The 25,773-nt window shown below is 37.6% G+C and overlaps 1 protein-coding gene across 4 annotated transcripts in view; it reads right to left on the bottom strand.

The window, feature by feature from the left end:
• Positions 1-25,773, bottom strand: part of ndst2a (N-deacetylase/N-sulfotransferase (heparan glucosaminyl) 2a) — a 154,708-nt gene that overhangs the window by 35,771 nt on the left and 93,164 nt on the right. For 3 of the 4 annotated variants that reach the window (XM_055169368.2, XM_055169369.2, XM_055169370.2), the window contains one exon: positions 17,097-17,196. The exons of the other annotated variant lie outside the window; for it this stretch is intronic. The gene's annotated coding sequence lies outside the window, so the exon portion shown is untranslated. The remainder of the gene's footprint in view (positions 1-17,096; positions 17,197-25,773) is intronic. 4 annotated transcript variants of the gene reach the window in all.

Genomic DNA, 25,773 nt, shown 5'->3' with positions numbered 1-25,773 from the left:
AAGGTGTTTTTAGCAAAATTTTAAGGAGTCATATGACCCGAATTCATGTTTTCCTTTGTTTTTAGAGTGTTAAATGATGTCTGTGCAGTGTGCACATACAAGATCTGTAAAGTTACAAAAATTTAAGTTTCAAATCCAAAGATATCATCTTTTTAAAAGCGAAGCCTCATCCACGCCTACCTCAAACGGCTCGTACAAACATGCCCATGCAGTTAGACGTCATACTGGTTTGAACATTTTCATAACACCGCCCTAATGTATACCCGAAGATAGAGGGTGTAACTTTCAATATCGCTGTAGTATTGTTGCCGCCGCCATGTCGTGGAGACGCTGTGTTTTCCCCTGCGAAAGGCAAACTACTTTGTTTGGCCTTCCAATTGAGTAAACATTAAAGGAATATTCCATTTTCTTAAAAGAAAATTCCAGATAATTTACTCACCACCATGTCATCCGGGGTGTTGATGTCTTTCTTTGTTCGGTCGAGGAGAAGTTGTGTTTTTTGGGGAAAACATTGCGGGATTTTTCTCATTTTGATGGACTTTGATAGACACCGACAATTAATACTTAACAGTTTTTTTTCAACGAAGTTTCAAAGGACTCCGAATGATCCCAAACGAGGCATAAGGGTCTTATCTAGCAAAACGATCATTTTTGACAATAAAAATAACAAATATACACTTTAAACCACAACTTCTCGTCTAGATCCGTTCGTGATGCGCCAGCGTGACCCCACGCAATACGTCATGACGTCAAGAGGTCACAGAGGACGAACGCGAAACTCCGCCCCGTTGTTTACAAGTGTTGAGAAAGAGGACCGTACCGACGTTGTTGTATGTCAACTGATACTAATTAATGTCTTTGTGTCAGTTTATTGTTAACAATGGTCTGCAAATGAGCGTTTTATATATGTAACACGTGACCTCCCTACGTCACTACGCATTTACTTTAGTTCGCGCTGGACCGGATCCAGACGAGAAGCCGTGGTTCAAAATAGCACATTCTTCATTTTTCTTGTCAAAAATGACAATCGTTTTGCTAGATAAGACCCTTATGCCTCGTTTGGGATCGTTTAAAGTCCTTTGAAACTCCGCCGAAAAAAACAGTTATGTGTTGAGTTAAGTGTTAAGTGTTGGTGTCCATTAAAGTCCATTAAAATGAGGAAAATCCTGGAATTCAAACGCAAGTTTTGTGTAGGGCAGAGTAGCGCTTGTTTGTCATTTCTACAATCACAAATGCAGACATGGTGTATGTTTTAGTATCCTTACCTTACCAATCTGTTACGTTCAGCTCACATTGCGCTGGTAAAGTTGATCGATCAGCTTTGTCATCTGCATTTTCTGGGTCAGATTCAGGCTTGTATTGATAAGGTAGTAAATACGATAGTATCTCCTGGCTTTCACTATTGCTTTGGAAACTCATCTTTCAAAACATGGTAAGAAGCGTCACATTTCCATTTACATAATTTGGCCAATTACAACGCACTGGATAGCTGACTAATCGGTTCACACCGCGCTTTCTTAGATGTGCCACAAAAATATAAGGTATGTGAAAAATAGTGCTTTTTTAACCGTAAACCACGCGACCACATATGACACCAAATACACAAAGTAATGTGCTTTTTTAGCCACAAAATACAAGTTCTTTAAGATTACAAAACAAACATTATGAGACAGTTAATATCAGGTTTAAATGTTGGCCAGAAATATGTGGTTTAATGGTGATTTTAGCACATTTAAGTAGACAGGACTTTAGTCTAGCATGACTGAAATAACTGGCCAGTGTTGTAAAAATTGCCACCTATAGGCGTGACTTCCCTAAAGGGACTTTGTTTTAACTTAAGGTGTCACTGTGCAAATTATTAAAGCATCACAATAGCGATTTAAAATCAGTGCTGTTCTATCAAACTACGCTGTGCACTTACATTATAATGTAACTATTATAATACTTTATTTCATTACATAATCCATGAGCATGATTGATTCCTACAGACAATTAAAAGAAAAGACTACAATTTGGCAAACAGCCAAAACATATTTCTGGGTGAAATAAATGCAATAAGAATTGTTTGTCAATCATAATCAATTTTTTATTCCTCAAGAAGAATGAACATAATTAACAGATACTTTGAGGAATTATAATAATTCTGGTTTATACAATTACACATAATGATTAACATATCTATAAGAGCACATATAAAGGAAAAGCAGTGTTTTTACAAAGGGACACCAAACCCTGTTACTTCGTAAGCATGCCGTTTCCACCATGCAGCACCACATGGCTGTTAAGAGAATAAACCTGCACACGAGTTTAGCACAGCATGGCCACCCACTGTGTATGCATGTGTGGGATGGGGGACACGTGCCTCGTTCCAAATGCAGAACGCAAGAATCTGACCACCTGTTTGGCTTCCCCCAATCGCTGGATTACTTCCAGGCCCCCTGATCTCAGAAGACCCAAGTGATGTTCCTGTATGGTGTGTAAGGGTGCCTTCACACAGAGTGCGTTTACATGCACAGAATAAGCGGATAAATATCAAAAATCTGCTTTTTATAGAAAACAGTTTTCATGTGTTTACATGCAATTGAATAAACCGGCTATGCAGAAAACTCATTTACAAGAGATTTTGAGATTTCATGTCAGGTTTCGCGCATGTAGTGATGTCACCGCAGACAGAATATCCGTCTTAAGCTATATTGTTGTATCTCTTCTCATGTCTGCAAAACCTGTAAATGTAACATAAGCACAGTTTCTCTGCCAACTGCCGACATTCGCACATGAAGAAAACAGCAAGAAAGCCAGTTAAGGTGGTGTTATGAGCAAAAAACTACCTGTGCTACACGTGTACATGACCCCACATGTTATCAGTTTATTAAGCATAATCGGTGTTAAGACTATGCATGTAAACACATTCACTGACAACATTTTCATATCTGGAGCTTACAAGTTAGACTAATAGTTGCTAGTAGATGTTCTGTACCGACTGCTATAGACAACTGAATAAAGCAGCTATCACTGTCTATTCCTAATGTTAGCCACCTCATCTCACAATGCATGAATTTTGCTCAACTTTGTCACAGTGCCATCAGGTTCTGTTCATCATGCCACATGAAATTCCCAACTATCACCAGAAAAGAATACCTTTGAGACTCTTTGTCACTGAAAATGCTTCTGATTTTGACACCGTGAGGTCCGTATTGCAAGGCATTGTGCGATAGAGAGAGGCAAGGAGTGATAGACCAAGCTGTGTATCATCATTAGAAAGTGAAGTATGGCGTAGGAGGGTAAGGAGAACGAGTGAGTTAAGTCCTGTTTGCACAGTTTAGATCTTGCTTGGCTGTGTCTCCTTTTGGGAACACTGAGATCTAAGTGTGCAAGCCAAAGCCATAATCAAACCGGAAGAATGGCAAGGTCAAGTGTGTGAAGAGCATGCTGCAGGCATGATTGAATGTCCCTTTACAACTACTTGACTAAGGGATAAAGAATCTTTTCTTATTAATATATTTAATTGATACGTTTTTCAATACACCTAATAGTTTAAATAATATCTGATTTATTTATGAATAAATGTCAAATGTTGTGTGTAGATTCAATTATATATAGCATTAAGTATCATTTAAAATGTCTTTGTCTGTCTGGCATCAACGCTGCAGTGTTGCATGAATACGCCACTGACCTTGAGATAAATATTTTCACGTTTTTATGACATACAAACATTGAAAACAAAAGCAATATTGTGAAGAAAAATATAAAATTTAACTATTACAGTACATTCCATTTGTATGCAATTATTATTAAATTAATACCAAATAAGAAAAATTATTATACGACATCCTGCTCTGTGTGTTTAACGTGCATGATGAGTTCAAACTTGTTTAACAAAAGCAAGTGGAAAATGCCTGGAGATGTGACCTGTAAGCACAGGTCCAGTGGCAGATCTAGGACAGAGATTTCAGAGGTAGAGTGACCTTACCTGCCTGCCCTTACACAGCACCTACATGCTTCCTCTCTACTGACAAGCTTGAGGTCAAACACAAACACATTAACTAAAGGGGCAAGGTCCTATTCACAGGCTGACATACACCCAAGAACACTGTACTGTAAAAATGGCCGTCAGATCTCTGCAACCTTCTGAAACCAATCAGAATGTGATTGTATGTTAAAGCAGGGTCATGGGTCAAGGCTCTAGGCAAGATTAAATCAAGCAAAACGACAAGAAAACCAGTGTGATACACTGATTTAACTGATGTCCTCCAAAGCCCTTTATATAACAAGGACTCTAAAGGGTCTGTGTCCACCAAAGTGTATAAACGTGGTTGAAAATGCCTGGAGCTTTCCCAAAAACACCAACTAAGGTAGTTTGGCAGGGTTTTTTCAGCTGAGTGCTTTGGTTGCAATGCTTTTTAGTTGATCAGTCTTTCTACAATGCACAGGTTGGTTGGTGTTGTATTTGTCCTACCCCCCCTCCACTATGATTGGATGGCTGAGTGAAGTATCATTGATGTTTTTTTCTCGTTTTTCACTGACTGAAATGTTCAAATATCGGTGAAACGCTCTGCTCATTAATGTCACTTTTTAATCACAGTGAAGGATAGTGGTGTGACGGATCGCAGTTGATCCGTACGGATTAAAACCTACGGTTCGGCTTGCATGTGATTCGTGGATTAATACACAAATTTAAATAGAGAAAGTTGATCATTTGCATGTGTTTCAAAGGCTTGCAAATGTTAACATTCAAGTGATTTTAAACAATTTACCGCAAAAAGGCGCTAAAGTAAGCAGCTTTCTGTACGCACAGACGCACATGCGGTTGAATGTGTCCGGGCCAGCTCCAGGCAGACGTGAACATCCCATTCAAAGGTCAGAACTCTTGATGTGTAAGCTTAAGAGAAAGTTGCGCTACTGTGTCTCATATGGTAGTCGATTAAAATACATTTGCCGAATAGAGCAATGAAAAACAACGTAACGTAATGTAAGTGTATGTTAAAGCAGAGAGGAGTAGGTGGAGCGACTGTTTATGCTGCGCCATTTGGAATTCTCCCTCCGTCTGTGTCTGTGTGTGCTCGTACGTTTAAGTGCACTCAAAAGTGCACACACGGAGAGACGCGTATCAAAAAGCAAGCGGACATAAAATCTTTCGCTTTTTTACAAAGCACATACAAACAAAATGATCTCCCCAGTATTATTTTTCTAATAAAACATTTGTTTATGTCTTAAGTGTATGTATAGGCAAACCAGTCCATGCTTATCTTAAAAAGACAGTAACCTCAATTAACCTACTTAAGTGTCATTAATGTTAATCAAACAATGCAAGACAAAGAGAAAATCACTTCTGTAGCTCTAAAAAATAATAATTATATTTAATGTATACAATAAAGACAGTGTTATTATTCATTTGATTTGGTTTCTGTACCTAATGCTAATTTTAGACCTTACTTAAAGGAATATTCAATTTTCTTAAAAGAAAAATCCAGATAATTTACTCACCACCATGTCATGCAAAATGTTAATGTCTTTCTTTGTTCAGTCGAGAAGAAATTATGTTTTTTGAGGAAAACATTGCAGGATTTTTCTCATTTTAATGGACTTTAATAGACACCAACAATTAATACTTAACAGGTTTTTTTCAACCGAGTTTCAAAGGACTATAAACAATCCCAAACGAGGCATAAGGGTCTTATCTAGCAAAACGATTGTAATTTTTGACAAGAAAAAGAACAAATATACACGTTTAAACCACCACTTCTCGTCTAGATCCGGTCCAGCGCGGCCTAACGTAAATGTGTAGTGACGTAGGGAGGTCACGTGTTACATATATAAAATGCACATTTGCGGACCATTGTAAACTGTAAACTGACACAAAGACATTAATTAGTATCAGTTGACATACAACAACGTAGGAACGGTCCTCTTTCTCAACACTTGTAAACACTGGGGCGGAGTTTCACGTTCGTCTTCTGTGACCTCTTGACGTCATGACGTATTGCGTGGGGTCACGCTGGCGCATCACGACCGGATCTCAACGAGAAGTTGTGCTTTAAAAGTGTATATTTGGTATTTTTCTTGTCAAAAATGACAATCGTTTTGCTAGATAAGACCCTTATGCCTCGTTTGGGATTGTTTATAGTCCTTTGAAACATCGTTGAAAAAAACTGTTACGTGTTAAGTGTTAATTGTTGGTGTCTATTAAAGTCCATTAAAATGAGAAAAATCCTGGAATGTTTTCCTCAAAAAACATAATTTCTTCTCGACTGAACAAAGAAAGACATCAACATTTTGGATGACATGGTGGTGAGTAAATTATCTGGATTTTTCTTTTAAGAAAATTGAATATTCCTTTAATATGCATCTTTTTTATAAATGTTTGTAATTTTTTATTTGTTCTTATTAGATTTTTTCCACCCCTTTTTTTGCTGATCCAAAAAATTATCCGTGCCTCAAAAAAACTCAGAACCAGGAGTTTTGTGATCCGTCACACTCCTAGTGGAGAAGGGACAAACACCACACCAACTAACCGGGCACATCCTACTATGACTAATAAAAAAACAAAACAAAGGTATCACAGCAAACAAAGTGCTTAGCTGAAGAAATGCTGGCAAGCGCCCACAGTTGGCATCTGCCTGGCGTTTTCAGCCACATTTAAACGCTTTGGTGTACACAATCCCTAAGCTCCTCTTCAGCTGCCGGCGTTTTTAAAAAATGATGCTTCCATGGAAACAACTGGAAAAATAGTCTGGCCTTACGAAAAACCCTTTGTGGAGACAAAAGCTGATGTTCCAAAAACAAGTATTATTAATAAAAATACTTTGAACAGTTAAAATCTTATGCACATATTGACTAATTTAGAAATTGAGATGTTGCTCATTGATAACCATTAATTTAAAAATATTATTTCACATCAGCACCTGCTGATAACAATAGATTTGATGCCAGATTGTAAGGCCACAGCTCATATGCGATGTCGCAACCTTGCATTGAGGCTTTGGAGTGTGTAAGTCATGTGGGTTCACATACCGAGTTTACGGCCGACAGTGACATACGTATCATATGCTCTGACAATGGCAGCTCATTCTTCATATGAGAACCTGCCCAAAACTCCAACAATGATTCAAACGTTCCATCCATCAGCCGGCCTCGCCTCGTGAGTTTTGTAGCGTGAGCAAATTGTAATGCAATATTGCTAGGCAACGTTCTTTCAAGTATAAGGCTTGCAAAAACGGAGCAATGCGTTTCAGCAAAGAAACAGCAGGGGAATTAGCCACAATCTATTGCCCAAACTAGCTAATGCACCTTTTTGCTCAAAGCAATGTTTCCTGGCAGCAACATAATTGCTGTTGTTGGCATGTACCATTAACTTTCAGATTGGTGTTTAACTCACTGTCTCCCCTAATATGCTAGGAGAGCTTGTTTACATCTCATCTCCAAAATCGACTTAATCGCTTGTCTACAATAAAAGCATCTCTTTCTTTGGTAGTCTTCTAAACAGTACAACATTTAAACACACAGTTAAAAAACCTTTAAAGATAACTTCCTCTTCTGCCACTTACAGTACATTTAAAAAGTTAGAACTTCTTCAAAAGATCTTTAAATATTAGGGAAGGGCCTTTTAACCAAACACATCTCTGAAGCAGAGGAGATCATTCATCTTAAAAAAGCCACAAGAGTCAGAAGTTATTTCCTTACATCTCAGTGTTTTCTGATGTCTGGTAGCAGGAGGTGTAAAACCGATGGCACAGTGTCCTTAGCAGTGCCTGTTCTTCTGGAGAAGGAGAAGGCAGGGTCACTGAGAAGCTCAGAGCAAAGGCAAGCCCAAGAGGAGTACTTCTGAAGGGAACACACGGATACCTACAATAGTCATGGTGGCACTCAGCTGAAATCTGGCAGGGGTCTTACTGGTGCCTGACATGTAAAGTACAGTAACCGTTGTCCTACTTATTTTACAAAACCACCCAGTGAATACAGTCACAAAAAACAGAGGCTGTAAGGAGAGAGCTGACAAATAACATTTTGGTGTTCCTAGGCTACATTCACACAGTCATGTGTGGGATTTCCAATTTTATATTACTAACAGATGACTCTCATGTTTTCAAACTGTACATGAGAACAACAGGAGCAGATAAAATAATATCTGTATCGATAGGCAAACAAAGTTAATACCCTTTTCATCTTCCTATATCTTGTAATAGCATGCAGTCATGCCTGTAACTATTGACAATTTACAAGAGTAAACATTAAGTCTTTGTGTTGTTGGCATTTTTATAAGATTCAAAACTATGACAAGCTTAGGGATTACAAGTAAAGGATGTCAAAGTACAAGTGTGCTGTCAAGGTGTTGTGAAAGACAACTTCTTGTCAACTATATACAGCACACTTATCTGAACTTAGTCTCAAAGTTGGATTGTGACTTATGAAAATATAATGTGTTCACCTAGAATGTCGTTTTTCATAGGCTATGCCTACATGCACCAAATCTTCATAAATCAACCCCGAATTGAATCCAATAGCAGATTATGAATGTAGAGTTTATATGTAACCTAAAAATTGAAATCAGATTTAAAGGAATAGTCTGCCCTTTTGCCATATTGAACTGTGTTGTTACCTCAACCTGGATGAATTAATGCATACCTGTCTTTTTCGGTGCGTGCACTGTGCAGCGCGTTGTGGGTGTGTTGGCATTTAGCTTAGCCTCATTCATTCCTATGGTACCAAAAAAGTTTTATTTTGTGGCACCATACTTACTGGTATAACTCCTCATGTAACAGTCTTTAAATAGGGAAAACACGGAAGTGTTTGGTGTCTTCCCTGTTTAATATCGGTATCGGCCAGAAATTGTCTGTTTAAATCGGTATCGGCCCAAAAATCCTATCGGTGCATCCCTAATTCCAACCAAAAATGAGTTGCCAGATCCACGTAACAAAACCAGCCCAATGGCCATTCAAAACTAGCCCAAAACCAGCCCAATGACCATGCACAGCCCAATGTGCATCAGTAGATGATTCTGAATTTCATTAAAAGTCCAGGACTTGGCAACGGTGCGCTACCATCTATTATCGAGTTTATGCTTTATATCTGAATGAATGTTCAAAGTCAAGATTAGTTGGAGAAAGTTCTCAGATCTGCATTGGAAACACAATTTTTAAATAGCACAATGTTATTTTATTGCTTTTTGTTGCCATTGCCTTACCATTGAATGTATTTGCTACGTAAATAAGACATAACTAGGGGTGCACCGATAAATGACGATATACACTAATAATACGTGGTCGATAACTATTCTGAATCGCACAGCCAATATTATTCACAGCTATTTCATGTAGAGGAGAGCGAGGGCGAAAGTGCCATTTTTTAGAAAAACTTAATTTTAAAAGATAATGTTAAAGACAGATATATATATTTTTGCTGTGGTCAATAACTCACAAGTGTGGTCTATCAATACCAGGTGGGATTTTGTAAAAATGTAGGGTTATGTAAAAATCGTTTTTTTACTTTCGTCCCATGTTACTTTTACCCCGGTTCCCCCCTACTACAGCTTTTGATCAGTAAGTCCTTATCGATCTGAAATCACTGTTAGTTTGAGTCGTTTATAACATGCATTTGAAAAAGCAACACTCGTCAAACATAATCATTATACATATTCTTATTATCATGAAAATACCTGAAAAGGTTTGAAGAATAGCAATATAAATATTGGAGCTGCGCGTGTATGGTTCTTCGTCTGCAGCACATATTGAGTTCTGCACGAGAGCGCCCTCTGGTTTTGGATGTAGCGGCATTTCACCGTAATTCATTGAGAAGCATAGCAAGCATCGTCGTCCGATATATCGGTGCACGCCTAGACATAACTATACAATCTAAACATGAGCAACATTCCACTGCACACTAAGATGCTTAATTTATTCCATTGATCAGATTACTTTAGGTCTACACCACTCCATTCAATCTGATTGATAGTTAATTTGTATTGTCATATTTACATAACAATTGTCACCTTATTTGGATAGATCAAGTAGTTTACATAAAGGTTTTTTAGTCATTTGGGTGCATGTAAACATAAATGAAAGTGTGCATAGGTGTACAATGAATTGGGGGCAGTGTAAATTCTGCTCAAGAGAGATTGGTTAGGAAAGTATTTATATTTGTGAATTTAACAGATATAGCAGTAAGGAAAAGCTGAAAATCGATAGATCCAAGCAAGATGTCAAAGTGACCAATCACGGCCGGCTTCTGTCACTGCATCACTGTGACATGGGTATTTAGAGCTTTCTAATTGGTCACGCTGTGCAAAGACTTCGAAGCAGACAAAATGACAGCTGACAATGGATCCTCGCTCACTGTCAAGCTATACATCCACAAACCGCCCACATCCTGTAGCTAAGGTGCCACGGTTATGCAGTGCAAAAATTGTAGAGTGAAACTTGCAACTTTCTGTGGATTCAATAAGATGGCATGCTGTCTCACAGCTGGCCAATCAGTGCCAAAAGCTGCCGGGGATTCAGTGTGTTTGTGTGGGTAGGCGTGAGAAAAAGCAGCGGGGTGTGTGTGTGTGTGTGTGTGTATGAAGCGAGCGACCCTAGTTTCTTTCTCTATTCTCCATTGTCGTTCTGTTTTGCTGGCCAGGGTTTAAGGCACTCCCATCCATCCCCAAAACAAGAATGCCTCTTCGCTCCAATTAAAATTTCTTTGGCACAATTTCTCTGCAGTTATCTTTTCATTTTGTATCTGTCTGTGGAAGGCGCTTGCCAGGATTCTCCATTCATTCGGCGATCAATCGTACCGCGCATACAAACGTCCTGCAGGACCCCACAAGCACAAACTCGTCCTTTACTCTCTCTGTCTCTTTTCCTTTCTCACACACGGCAGACAAATAGAGGCATACAGAATTAAACAATCGAGGGAATGTGCACGAGGGGCACCTCTGAATAATGAATCCTTCCTTCTCAAAGGAGGTCCCTATTAAGAAAAAAACTCCAAAAATTGTAGATGACCATTTCACAAGTGTCTTGAGATCTAACAATGAATCGCGGTAACATCTTTTTCATGTGATGGGTTTGCACACCTAGGTGAGGTAGGTGCCACTGGAGGTATTGTAAGTTAGTAAGGTGCTAGCTTAATTGGCACAGAGCTGAAAGGACCCGGGAGGGGAGGAGACAGAGATGGGTGTACGGTTCAGAGGCCACAACTCTCTTCCTGGCAGAACTGATAGCACCACATGGACCACACGCACACACACAGACACACGCTTTGTCACTTAACTCCTCAAAGAGTAGGACACTGAAGCATTCATACTCTCGCTTTCTCCTAAACCCTCATTATAAAGGAAGTCTTAACAGTTAAGAATAACAATCATTCACTAGCCATCCTGTACATCCTACACACAGGCAAAACCAGCTAAGAGTCAAAACAGCAAGATTACCATATAAACAAATTGTGACCCTGTCTGTGAAATCCAAGCTAATAATGAGATTAGGAGCATTAAAGATTGATTTCACATTAATTTTAATATTTGATATGGCTTTGCTCAGTCAGCATAAAAAAAAATCAAGGTTACATTTTCACAGAATGTTCTTTATATTAAGGGTGCTTTTATGGAGAAAACAGTAAATTACAAAAAGTGACTTTGCTGGGTTTTTGCTGGAGACTGGGTCACAAATAAATACACATTTTGTAAGACAAAAACATTGATTTTTTTGGATATTCTAGTGTTACAACTTTTTATATCACTGTATGATTACACTTGCACATCTGTGATGCAAAGATATATTAGCAAAAAATGTACTTGGTTAATTATGTATCTGTTTGACACAGACTATAAAGCATTTTGTTTAATTCATTTATTATATTATCCAACGTGATCTCATGAGAATACGTGTGTATTTTTACGTTTCAGTGTGGTTGTACAATATGTACATATAGACATGTTTAAAACACACTAAAACGTATAACATCTACATTTTGACAGGACTAATACGTAAATTATTTACGTATTTACAGATTTACACATGTACAAATTTGTACGCAAGTTATTCCTATTCATAAATATTAAAATCGCGGGCATTGGCGTTTCTTACTCATAATAATGACATGTTTTCAGTCATATTTTCTGACTTATTTATTTAAGACAGTTTATCTATTTGTCTAATGAAATTATTATGATATTCAGAGAATTTCACAATATTGAACATTTTAAAACTTTAAAATTAATAACACTTCTGTTTTTATTTAACTATTTTTTTAGTTTGTTTGCCATGACACACAAAAACGTTATTATTACTACTAAGCAATAATTACAACAAAATACAACATACATTCACAAAAGATGTTACTTTTATTCATTTGCTGTAATCCACATCTTTAAAATTCATACGATTGCGAGGAACAGATCCAAATTCAGCCCTTTATCCAGCGATCTTGATCCGATCTTGATACTACCTTCTGGTACTTTTAATATTCGCAAAAATAAGTTGTTGTGATTACACTTGTCTGTCTGTTATGCTTTTTGTAACAGTAACGTTAAATGATTTTAAAAAACTTTTAAAGTTTTTTAGCTGTAAAAACGTAATAATGCTACATGTAAATGTTGTAAATACGTCTACATTGTACGCTTTAGCATCTGTTTAAACAAACAAAACAAAAAAACACTTTTTTGTTTTTTAAAGTTAAGAGACCAGGCTGATTATTCATCATCTCTATTACGGAGTCTTGGTCAAGATAGGCAGACCAAAATTACAAAAACGATATACATCACACAATGAAAACAAATACAGATATCTAAAATGAAATCTTAAAGCAGTACAAATCCTTAAAGCTATTAAAACAAACAGTGACAAAATTTGACTTTTACCAATATTAGAGATGGCAGCTGTTCAAGCATCAAATTATCATATTTTGCAATTAAAAGCACTTCTGGCATCAAATAACTATTTTCATAATTGACTACAAGTTAATTTGGGTAAAGCAGCATTTATATGTATTCACAAATGAGAGCATATTAGCAACAATAACTGCTCCAATTTATTACAAAAAATGTCTCAATACTTTTGGAATCGCAAATTGAAATCGTTCAAATCCGATAATGCAACACAGACAATGAGATGACAGCACATTGAAAAGCTATTTGCATATTTTGATATCAAGTAGACATAGAAACACAAAGGTCTTCCTACATCTAAAATAAGTGAATAAATGAAAACATTTAAATCAAGTTGAAATGCATTCACTGTAATTTTCTAATATTAAATAAATCATAGATCTTGATATTTTAATTATGCATTTTTTTTTTAAATAACATTGTTGATAATTCAGAAAATCTCCATTTGGCATCTAAATCTTAACCTTGATTACAATAAAAAACAAAACTCACCTCACTCCCTCATTCTTAACTTTTACAGCTCAAGCCAAAATGCCTAAAATCAAATTTGCACTGGGAGAGAGAAAAATGACAGCTCTCCAATTGGGTAAGAGTCATCGATCACATCGGCCAGTGTTATTACTGTGACAGAGCTGTGCTCAGCGATTCTGCACATATTCATTTTAAGCAGAGTTCAGAAGGGGACCGGGAGTATATCGAGCGGCCATTGCACAATAAACCCGATTCTAAAGAGTAATACTTTCTGCCAGTTCACCAATCAATGCAATTCAGCTTCAATCAATTCCTTTATACTCAATTCAATAGATCTGTCATTGGCATCCCTTAAAATATATATGGAGAGGGTGTATATGATGAACAGTAGTATTTGGCTCTCCTCGCAGGCACACATAAAACACACACCTCGTTATTCAATCTTACAAACACATTGAAGTTTTACCATCACACCTGTGCATAACCAGCCTCATTATTTGAGATTCAGGGTCAATGCATAGTTTGGACATGCAAAAAATAACATGGGCTATTATGGTTATGTTGCCACATTCAAATAATAAGAAGTATGGAGTTAATACAATGTAAAAAGAGAAAGGCAGACAACGGTCAACAACCCCAAACACAAACACTGATGCAATCTCGACCGAGCAAACAATATCAAATCAAGATAGTTTTCACTGCAGTTTTACACAGGCATCGGATCATCTCTCTGTACTGACTGTGTTTGTGTATTTTTCTTTTAGAAATGCAGCTGAGCATGTATACTACTGCTCAAAGGTTAAGGGTCACTTGAATGAAATGTTTTTCATGATTTTAAAAACCTTTTGATCTGAAAGTGTGTGTTTGAATGTTTAAAATTAGTTACAGGGAGAAAAAGAAAACAGTGTCAACATATTCATTTCTTTCATTACAAAACAAACATTTATTCAAAAATTTTTTTGGATCACTTGGACCAAATAAAGAAAAATCCATCAATAAGAGTCTAGCATGGATAGGAACAACTTCAAAGTTGTTTAAAAAGCATCCAAGGGTGAAACCTCAAAAAGCTGATAAAATGCCAAGAGTACTTTTTAAGTACATCTAGTCAAAAGTTGACTACACTAAAGATATTAACAAGTTTTATAACAAGTAACACAGTAATAACAACACAATTTCTAAAGTTGCATTTGTGTTATTCTATAGTTTTGATGATGCACTATTATTGTATATTTGCAAATTAATATACATAAATAATGAGTAAGTGATCCTAAACTTTTTAATGTTAGTGTAGAGTATATACATGAATATCAGATGACGTCAACCGCGTACGTGACTCACTTCTCAAACTCGTCTGCCGCCATCTTGAGTACCTGATTCGGCCAAGATCGATACGTCAGTCTATGCGTTTCTGTACTTTGTACTTTACATCAAATATTCAATCATCAATCATAAACTTTGCATTATTTTAAAGCTAAAACACTCAAGATTCATGTTCTGAGCTTGTTTTTGCCATCAATACAGTGGAGTGAAAAGGATTAAATAAAATGCAGACATATTAATATGTCGGTACTCACATATCTTGCCATATGGTTCTGATTATTTCTGACATATCCACAAAACTTCAGCGTACATTACAACATAAGTGTCCACTCTTCAAAATGCATCCCACATTTAATCCAAAACAACAAAAAATAGGGGAAAATCGTGCAAGATCCTCCTTTGTTTACATGCGCGCTTACGATCATGTTTCACGATCACTGAAAATGCTTCGTTAAACTTTTCCGAAAAACATTATTTTTTCTGTTTTGTCCAATCAGATAAGGTTTGAGAACTTAAAATGTCCTGGAAGTGCACATTGGGTAAGCAAGGTGTCATTTTGCGCACCTTCGCTTTTGACTAGATAAAGCCAAAATGAAGCCAGCCATTGCCTATCCAGAAAAGTTTTTATTGATGGGGTAGTAACCAATCATTAAACGATTACAAGGATTCAACTTACGTCAGTAAAATGTACTTCTGCGCAAATCTGCGCTTACACATGCAGAGACATGGGTGCACAGTCTGCGCACCCGGATGTTTTGTTTTGGTAGCATAGCGGGCCGGCTAGCCTCTCACAGAGCCGCTGTTAGATATAATCTGATGGATAGAAATAATCTCCATTGTGGATCATCAACTGCAGATGACTTTTTTGTGTTGAGAGTGTTTTGGAAAAGGTAATAAGGAGCACAATCGAGGTGCAAAAATACCAGACTGTGTAAAAATGAAATTGTGTCGCAGAGTTGTGTCGGACTGTGGAGCTGCACTTGGATAAAGTAAGTTTGTATGGTTATGTTCATCATATATTTAGTTTTTTTCATGTTAGCTGTTTTTGATTATAGAAATAACTGTGGAGATGACTAAGACATGAAACACATGGGCTCATTTTTCCATGACATGACATGTAAATGCATCATATTTATGGCTATGAATCAAATGCATAGAATATACAAACTAAAAACAAAAAAATAAGATATGTGGCGGAAAATATGCTGTAAATCGTAGCAAGCTAGCTATAGACAGTACTCGGTAGGTACTTAAGATGGCGGCAGGCAACTGGAATGACGTATAAGGTAACATGACTGATGATCATGTATAGACCGCACCCGACCGACGTTTTCAACTAACCCGCTCGCAACACGGACCGCCAAAAAAATATATATATATATAGTACCAACCTGCTTCTTGGCCTGCATTTTTTTTAAAGTAGTAATTGTTTAAAATAGTAAATTGGCATCTTTATTTAAAACGACCCGACCGACCCGAATATAAAAAATATTTTTGGATGACTCATTTTGGATCAACCCACGCATCACTGATAGGCGGGTGTTCATGGAAACTAGGCAGCATTTTTATCATTGACAGCAAGCAGGTGAAAAGATATATGACGGAAACGGCAGACATCAAAGATCATCTGAGGAGTGTGTAAATCTCAATGATCTGCCCCATAACTCTTTCTGAAAGCGTGTATGTGCTCTTGACAATATTCACAGGTACATGATAAAAGCTTCTCTTGGGTTCTCTTTGGGGTCAATTACATTTCAATTAGAGGTGCACCGAAACTCGGTACACAATTTAAATGCACACATAATAAGTAGTTTTATATAAAACTCAGAAAATGTATTGAATTTGTCTCAATTTAATATCCTAGGTTGGCTAAATGGGATGTGACTTTTCATCCTTCTGTTTTATAAACCCAAAAGAAACTGGATGATTGGATGAAAACTTTCAGACATTACTGTTTGTTCAGATCAGACACTGGGGTTAGTAAAGGTCAACAGCAAAACTGAGAGGAAAAACTTGCATGACTTTTCACAGCAGTAGAAGTAAGGGCACACTCACATTAGGGCTAACCCAACCAAACCAAGCCCCAGCGCGAGTGTCCCCCCTTAGGATGTGATTGTTTCGAAGAAAACAGGAAGTGCTCTCTTAAGACTGGAGCCTATCGTAATGTTAAGTCTGTGTTTTTTATTCTGAGTCGTTTGATGCCCGATGACAAACAGACCTCTCACATGCGTGTGCAGTTCAAACATTCACGTAACCCTGCTGCATGCATCAGAAGATTTTAAAATATATACTGCTTCTGAAAAACTGGCCTAACGAGACACACTGGCATTAGTGTATCATTACACCCCTAATCACTAATATACTGGGCATCTGTATCTAGAATAAAATTCAGGAATAAATCAGTGACACGATTAAAGAAATAAATGACTAAAACACTTACGACTTTTTGCTGCCGTGGATGATCTTGTTTAAGTTTGATGAATTGTTCAGTCTAGAAGTCGATTTGTCTTGGGTGTAAATCTCAGCATGTGTTCAGATACCTGTAATGAGGACACAGAGGACACATGAGGTGAACATTTGATAGATAACTACTCGCTTCTTGCATCACGGTCCAGTCGATGTTTGCACAATCTGATATGTGCATTGCCTCTGTGTCAGATTGCCCACTTTTCTCCTCTAGACTATGCTCTGAACACCACTAAAGCACTTTGTGGGTTTTGTGTGCTGATGCTCATCTGTTGACAAACCACACAAAGACAAGAACCCATCCATGACCAATTGATCACCTCTTGCATTTGTGTCACGTTTATAAACTGATCTAAGTACAGAGAAGACCAGAAAAATAATTAAAGAGAGGACAGTAACAGAGAAAGGTAAAGCGTGGAGATTCGACCCTAGATAATCGAGCCTTACAAAAAAAATGGTGCTAAATGGCACTTAAATATCGTAATTATAGGGGAAACATTTGTAGTACCTATATAGCACCTATGAAGAACCATACAGTATGTGGTAATATAGCACCCCTAATGTGGTTCTACACAGGTGCTGCATAGTTGCTATATAGCACTTAAAATGGTTCTCCTATGATTATGTGGAAGTGTATAGTGTTCTTTGCAATAAACAGCATGCATCTGGTGGCTTGGAAGTAGTTTTTGTGCTATACTGTAGCTTGATTCGCTACAGCGCAGGTTGGTTATGCACAACAGGAGGCCGAGAGAGAGAACAGGGACATGCAGACAGAGAGAGAGAGAGAGAGAGAGAGAGAGAGAGAGAGAGAGAGACAGAGAGAGATGGTGTGTGAGAGAAGAGAGGGTGGGCAAAAAAGACAACTGAGGAAACACACAGCAAGGCTCCTTTGTTCTTGTTGATGCAGATCGAAGGTTCAAAGTTTAATGATACAGTAAGCTGAGAAACACACAACATCCAACCAAGAGAGGAAACCTTTATAGAACAATTTTAGTCTAAATTATTCATGCGTAAGAAACGATTGCACACATGCGTAGCCAGTTTAACATGCATAAAACCTAAGTCACAAAGTATACACATACACACACATACATACATACACACACACACAAATCTAAACATGCATTTACTTCCAGTACAATGGCATTGTGTATGTATAATGAGCACATTAATGGCGACAGCATTTATACAGCAATATTCTTACCGGCGCTTAATACTGCAAGTCTAAACAAACTCAAAAACTTTACATCATCTCTCAAAACTGAGTCTATATTTGCCAATAATTATATTTAAAGGTAGGGGAGAGTGGGGCACAACCTTACGCTTTTTGATTTTGGCTCAATCATTAAAAAAACATTTGAGTTTGATGAATTATATTTTTACACAAGCAACACACATCTCTGCTTAAAATATACATTTAAAGTTTGTTTCTAGTACCTACCATTCTTGGACAAATATACCAAATGTGACAGAAGGGCAAATGTTACAACTTACCCCATAGGTGGGGTTAATTGTAACAGGCAGGGGGTTAGTTGTAACACTTGCTAAAAATTAAGTTTGCAGGCAAATATTTCAATACTATTTTGTATACTACATTTGAAGTGGATATTGTTTATATATCTGTCTATAATAGACAGGTATCCACACTGTATTCATTCATCCAGCCCTTTTCTAACAATAGTTAAATTATAAATGGATAAAAATATCAAAATATGACAGGAAAAAGCAGCACAAATATGACAAAACATTATTTATATATATGACCAAATCTGTAATAAACATAATACAGTATCAAAAAAAAATATTGACATAATGAGCATCATATTATGATTTTAGCCATTCATTTCATTATGATTTCAATCTTTGACATGAACTTATACAATCAATATTGAAGACAGGGGCGTTGATAGACATAAAGCTCTACTGGGGCACGGGCCCCCCAATTTTTTTTTTTACTTTTTCTTGAAAGCCTGCGGTGTGCAAGATACAATTTCCTTTGCTTAACCCACTATCCCAACATTGCAACAAGTACTGGGAAAGACAAACATTTATTTTAAAATATTTAAGTATCATCTTCATATATACATATATACAACATTATTAACATGTTTAAAGGCATAAAATGTTTGGAAATAATGTCAGGAGAGACATTTTTATGCACATTTGCATTTTACATAAAAATGATTGATAACTTCTTTTTTTATTTTTAAGAATATTTTCATTTTATGACTGCTACTAAAAAATCTTAGTTACTGCTAACTGGTTATGTAATGACCTAGAGCTAGTGAACTAAATATTAATTTCATATCTGAAAATACAGAACAGTATAACAGTTTTTGTATGTGAACAATGCAATTTTATAGACTATTGACAGAGGTTTTCCTGAGATTAATGTTTGAGCCCTGACAGGATAAGATGTTGTGTCTTTACTCCCTTAAATTCATCATCTCTCATTTTTGCTTCCCTTTTCCTGCTTTGCACAAAACATTTCTGATGTCCATCACATGCGTCAATGATCGGGTGAAAATAAGATTTTCATTATTATTTAGAAACTTACTTTAGTCTCGTCATGTTTTCATAAACCAACTCAATCGCGTGTACTTTGTATGCGGCTGCGCACAGCAAAACAGTCGCGCACGGACATGAATGGGTGCGCGGACGCGGACATGAATTGAGGCGTGCACGCGTCAGTGCAACTGCTGCGTCGCTTTTTCAAACGTGAATTGGGTAACTACATTGCATATAGATCCGTTTTGCCACGATTGTCTTTGTAAAGGAAAAAACTAGTTAACTGCTAAATGTAAACTTGAGATTTACACAGGGGCACAAAAGATTTACACTGGGGCACATGCCCCAGTAAAAGGGGTCTAGCGACGCCCCTGATTGAAGATATGAACAAAAATAAATTTGACACACGATTTTTGTTAAGACAGCCAACAATTATTAGTGTGTAGCCTATTTAAAACAACAGCAACAGGTGCACTAAGTCCTGTTTTCAAACAGATATTATTTTGAGTATTTTTTCCTTAAGCAAGCATTTTGAGTATTTATTTTATCCCTTTAAAAAGTTAATAACTTGCTATAGCATGGTTTTCAGAGAAACAGATATGTGAAGCTGACATGTTTCCTAAATATCTACAAATTAAAAGTTTTTTATTTAGTACAGTCAAAAACCTAAATACAGCTCATTTAAAAACAACCTCTGCTAAGTGTCAAAATCCCAGCGAGAGTGATGTTTCCCTCTCCACTGACTAATCCAACATTGGCGGAGAAGTGAAACAATCAGTGCTGGACGACTTCCAGTATATTAAACACTGAACTTCTCTCGTTTCCATAGAACTGAAAGCTTCCTTAACAATCCATTGCAAAAATGCACCTATATTCAGTCTATACATTACAGCATGCAGTAAACGGGACACATCTGGTGTGCTATATTCCGCCCTGATCTTTTCTTTACACATCTAATCCACATCTTCACTGTGCCCTAACGCCTCAATGTGACAGAACAAAGTCTATAGTTCATTCGGGGTGTTAATTAATTCCCCAAAATCTCTAAGGATATGGCCAGCGTGCTGATTGGCGGACTGTTTGACAGCAGTAAAAATCACCCATGTCAGTCTCCACATCATCAGGCTGGAACCAGACAAACTCCATTTCTACCCTCATTATTCAGGTCTCTACTGATTATCAAGTTTGCACATGCAAAAGCACACAAAAGGCTCAAAAATGAGTTTTCAAAAAAATCCCATCAATGCACCATCAAACCAGACAGCATCGGTGAGCTACACCACATGTGACAGGCCGGTGGTCGGTAAAGTACGTATAACCGCGTAGGGACGGTTGTGATTCATCGCTCCAGCGGGGAGTCGTGAGGGACCGGTGAAATTGTGACATAACTGCATGTGCAATGACAGGGTAGAAGATTAGAAAATGATCATATTGGAGATTGGAGGGCTGTGCTACCGTAGCAACACTCTGAATTATGAGTATATTTCAAAAATGAGAGGAGGGAGGAGAGAGGCAATAAGTGAAATACCCTTTTAAGATCCTGCAATTTCAGTAGCATTTTATCAGAAAAGCACAGCTACAAATCTGGGGAGCCACATGCGTAAGAATGGAGAAAATAAGAGAGGCAGGGCATACGTAGCTGCTAATCTAATGACAGTTAATGATTTAATTAGACCAGAAACTATACAAGTCATAAAAATTACTAAAGAGAGAATAAAAGCAGAGTTATCAGAGACATAAATCTGAGTCAGGCCTTGTAATGGTGAGGGATGGAAAATAAGGTCTATTCAAAAAATACTTCAAATTCATCAGTGTGAATATCTAAAAATGAAAGAAACAATTTGTTTATTTGTATAAAGAAAAAGGTTGACAGAAAGACATCCGCACAGGAAAGATATGGTCACTGATGCTCTCATACATCTCTACAGAACCATTCAGTCTGTCTGAAGGCATTTCATCATCTCGGCTACAAGAGATAGCAAGCAGAGGAGATAAACCAGAAAGGTGATCCTGTTTTCATATAATCTCTCTATCCTGACAAATACTGTCTCTATTCTTTAGCACTGGACACATCTATTCACATATCTGCCACTAAAATCCTAGGTACAGTCAGTCAGTTTTATCCAAACACACAGCCTTGCAAAGCATAGTTCATTTGACTCATACACATGCGCTGACGTTCGACACATGTACGTTTGCAATACCTTTCGTGACATACTAAATACTCCATACAGTACACGTTGCCTAATTAGCCCTTTTTTCCAAAATAAAAGGGCTGATGCTTTTAAAAACTGTGAATGATGAAAATCTGTAGATGATGTTTCTACATAGTCTGTGGGCACAAATCTGTGTGGGTCTGCACAGCCTCCTCTGTCTGACTCTTATGCTCTCATGTGCTGGTTATGTCATTTCTGATGCAGAGCTTGTTTTTTGATAAAACACTGAAAGATACTTGCTTATATAAAATAAACATTTAGTCCCTAAGCAACATCACATGTTTGCTGCAAACGCGGTTCCCACACCTTAGTTCACTTTAAATTCAAGGACATTTCAAGGAGTTTCCAGGTCCAATACCCTCAAATTAAGGACTAAATGTGGGGAAACATTTTAAGTGAGAGCAAGGTTACATTGTGTTACCGTTTAAGACACATTGTTACAGTTCCCTTTAGTGGGAACTCGCACTGCGTCACTGCGGTGACACTTTGGGGACGCCTCCAGGGGTAAATGCATATATATGTGTATATCAAATTCAACCCATGGCGAGACTTAACGACAAAGACACAGTGACGCGGGAGCCAGGAAGTATATCGCTATATGCTTTACAGGGACGCAGGAAGTATGGCTTCTCAGGAAACAACAGTTACATACGTAACCAGAGACGTTTTCATGTGTTAAACACAACTATACAAAAAAGCATTTTGGTATGAATCAACATTCGCATACAGAAGATATAGGCATTTAAAGCGAACAGTTTAGCACGTGTCTAGAATTGAAGATATTATCCTACACTACACAGGGAATAATATGGATTTTTTTCCAGAAAACTTCTTGCATAAAATAGATTCCAGCACTTTCAATGACCTGTATCTATGTATGTATATTTTCAAAAACTTCCCATAGCCTTGAATTTTTCCCCCCCGATTGACAAACTTTCAAGGATTTCAAGGACCTGTGGGAACCCTGTGCAAATGTTACGAATCTTCGTTTACCTGTTGGAGATAGGGTCATGTTTTTTTTAGGGGTGCCGGAGGATAAACATGCTCTGCCTTCACCATTCGCTTTCAATTGCAAATAGATTTTATAAGTCTCACTAAATTGTGGAAAGTAAAAAAGCTAAAAGTCTTCAACAGCGAGCGAGATCAGGATTTGCGAGTCTTATTAAGTTTTTCCTCCACTCAGGGCCAGAGAGGTGCAGAGCTTATCAGTGAATTCAGATGAGATATGCCAGTAAGCCCTGGAGATATTAGCTAATATGAGTTAGGCGGAGGCAAATTTCTCAAATATGAATAGTTGGAAAATTAATCTCATAAAATTACAAATTGAAGGAATCGCAGCGAACAAAAAAGGTCAGAAAACAGCAGCGCACTTATCTTTAGGGTTCATGTTCAGGCTGAAAGTATGAATTAAAGGAACAGTTCAGCTAACAAGGAACATTTTGTTATCATTTTCCCTAATAACAAAACCATTTTACTGACTTTCGTACGTAGAACAAAGGTGGTTATAATTTTTCAAATTATCCAAATGTATTATTTCATAAACAAAAGCATGATAAAACTACCAGAAGAAATGGTACTAAATGTTTTTTTCCAGATTAGCTTTCATACATGCCAGTCTACATTCAAACCTGTCTCGCACCTTGGGACTTATTGTGAAGTGCTTGAATGAGATGTCATATACAAAAGATCTTTGTGCTCATCTGAAGAAAATTAAAATGATTTCGAATGACATAAGAGTAGGTTGATAAAGACAACATTTTCAACATACCTTAGGTTTCATTAATATTTAAGTAATTCCTTTAAGGTTTGCACAACTATTTAAACAACTGTAGATAGATACCAAATACCTTGCCTAAAGGCACTGGATTACAAGACCTTGTAAAGATGTGGAGGTGGAAATAAACTTGTCTTGTGGTATGGAAGATACACATTATTTATTAGGGAGAAATAAACAATAGTAGACATTAGCACTGAGAAATGCCAGCTAAGAGAAGCCATTTCTATTTTTCAGCCTTTTGACCATATTCACCAAATTAAATATTTATACATTGCTCATTCAAGGGCAAATAAAAACATTACATCAATGTCCAAAACGTTGATTTATTTGATATCTCCAACAAAAGAGAATAGAGTATTGAATATGCCTAAAGTGTAAATATTTAATAGACTGCCCATCTCTAGTACGCACTGCTGTCTGTGACCAGCTGTGTAAGGAGTTTTACTGAGATTGTAAGGGTCTCTATGGAAAGATCATGTGATTATTACGGTGCCATTTACTGACACTATACAGCTCTCCATGGAGAGGTAAGTGTGTTTCATCACATTAATAACAGCAAATAGACATTAATAATGAATAACTTCATCACCAAAGACACTAGGAGAAACGGAGGTGACCCTCAGAGAACCACACACACCCAATATCTAGATATACAGACTGAAACTCCCATGACAATGGATGACCCATGACCTTCTGTCTGCCCGTCGTCTTTAACAGCCTTTTTTGACCTGCCCTTTAATTCCAGAACATAACATTAACTTTTCGTCTCCCATTAGAAACCAGCTGAAATCAATAAAAGCAGAGCCCAGCAGCGCAGTGATCCACCAGCACATCCCATGTGATTCACTGTGACTTAATGACTTTATTTCTGTGCCGTGCTTTCCATCATCCAACTGGTATTTTTAGCGTGGTGAGAGTTTGTGACACTGCTTTAATTTGCAAATGAGTACAAACAAAAGGGTCAGTCGAAGCACAGTGCCCTCAGACTGGGCAAAGAGAAGGAACAACAAACAGTGTCCACACCTTTGTTAACTTCAAATTCAAGGACCTTTCAAGGACTTTCCAGGTCCAATACCCTCAAATTCAAGGACTAAATGTGGGGACACATTTCAAGTGAGGGCAAGGTTGCATCGTGTTACCTTTTAAGATACATTGTTACAGTTCCCTTTCGAGGGAACTCGCGCTGCGTCACTGTGGTGACACTTTGGGGACGCCTCCAAGGATAAGTGCGTCTGAATGTTATATCAAATTCAACCAATGGTGAGGCTTAACGACAAAGACAGGGTGACGCAGGAGCCAGGAAGTATATTGCTATCTGAAATATTGCCAAAGAAGGCATTACAGGGAAGCAGGAAGTATGGCGAGGGAGACACAGCGTCTCGTTCCCTTCTTAGGTAACAACAGTTGCATACGCAACCAGAGACGTTTTCATGTTTCAAACACAACTATGCAAAAAAACATTTTGGTATGAATTTTTTTTAAAAACTTCCCAGGGCCTTGAATCCACCCCCCCAGATTCACAAAGGGACCCGTGGGAACCCTGAACAAAGAAAGCAAGAGGGCCGGCATCATGGCGGCTTCAATGCAACTGCTTTGAGCCTCCAGTTTATCCTACACTGCAGAGCAGACGACAAACAGACTCCCACCAAAGACATTTCACTTGGCCTTGCCATCCACAGCTCATCCCAATCTCACTGAAGCAGAAAACAGAGAGAGCAGAACGCAGCTCAAATGGAACGGACGGCTCGGTCAGCTGTGCAGGTAGAAAGGATGTTTCTCCTTTTTTCAACTAGTAATGTTTCACCAGGTCTCTTGGGATTGGGCCGAGCTATTGATCAGACCAGGGGTGATGAAAGAACAGAGGTTGAAACTTTCATTTAGAGATGATGGATTGTTTGTTTTAAACCTCAGAACAAAGAATGGCTATATGTGTTAAGACATAAAAAGGACCCAAACGTAAAGAGCAAATGCAATTAGTGTCACCTTGGTCAAGGTTGGACAGTTGTGAGAATGATGACGCTAATTCAAAGAGAGACAAAGGAAAACAAACCACAAAAACGATTGTCTTTCTGTGGGCGCTATTCTTTTTTTATAAAAAAAAATACATTGTTATATGAAGGTCAAAAAAAACAAAACTTAGACTTTTTTAT

Source organism: Misgurnus anguillicaudatus, chromosome 11, assembly GCF_027580225.2.
Source record: "Misgurnus anguillicaudatus chromosome 11, ASM2758022v2, whole genome shotgun sequence".
Classification (NCBI taxonomy): Eukaryota; Metazoa; Chordata; class Actinopteri; order Cypriniformes; family Cobitidae; genus Misgurnus; species Misgurnus anguillicaudatus.
The sequence above is the reverse complement of the archived record's forward strand: the minus strand, read 5'-3'. Positions and strand labels throughout refer to the sequence as shown.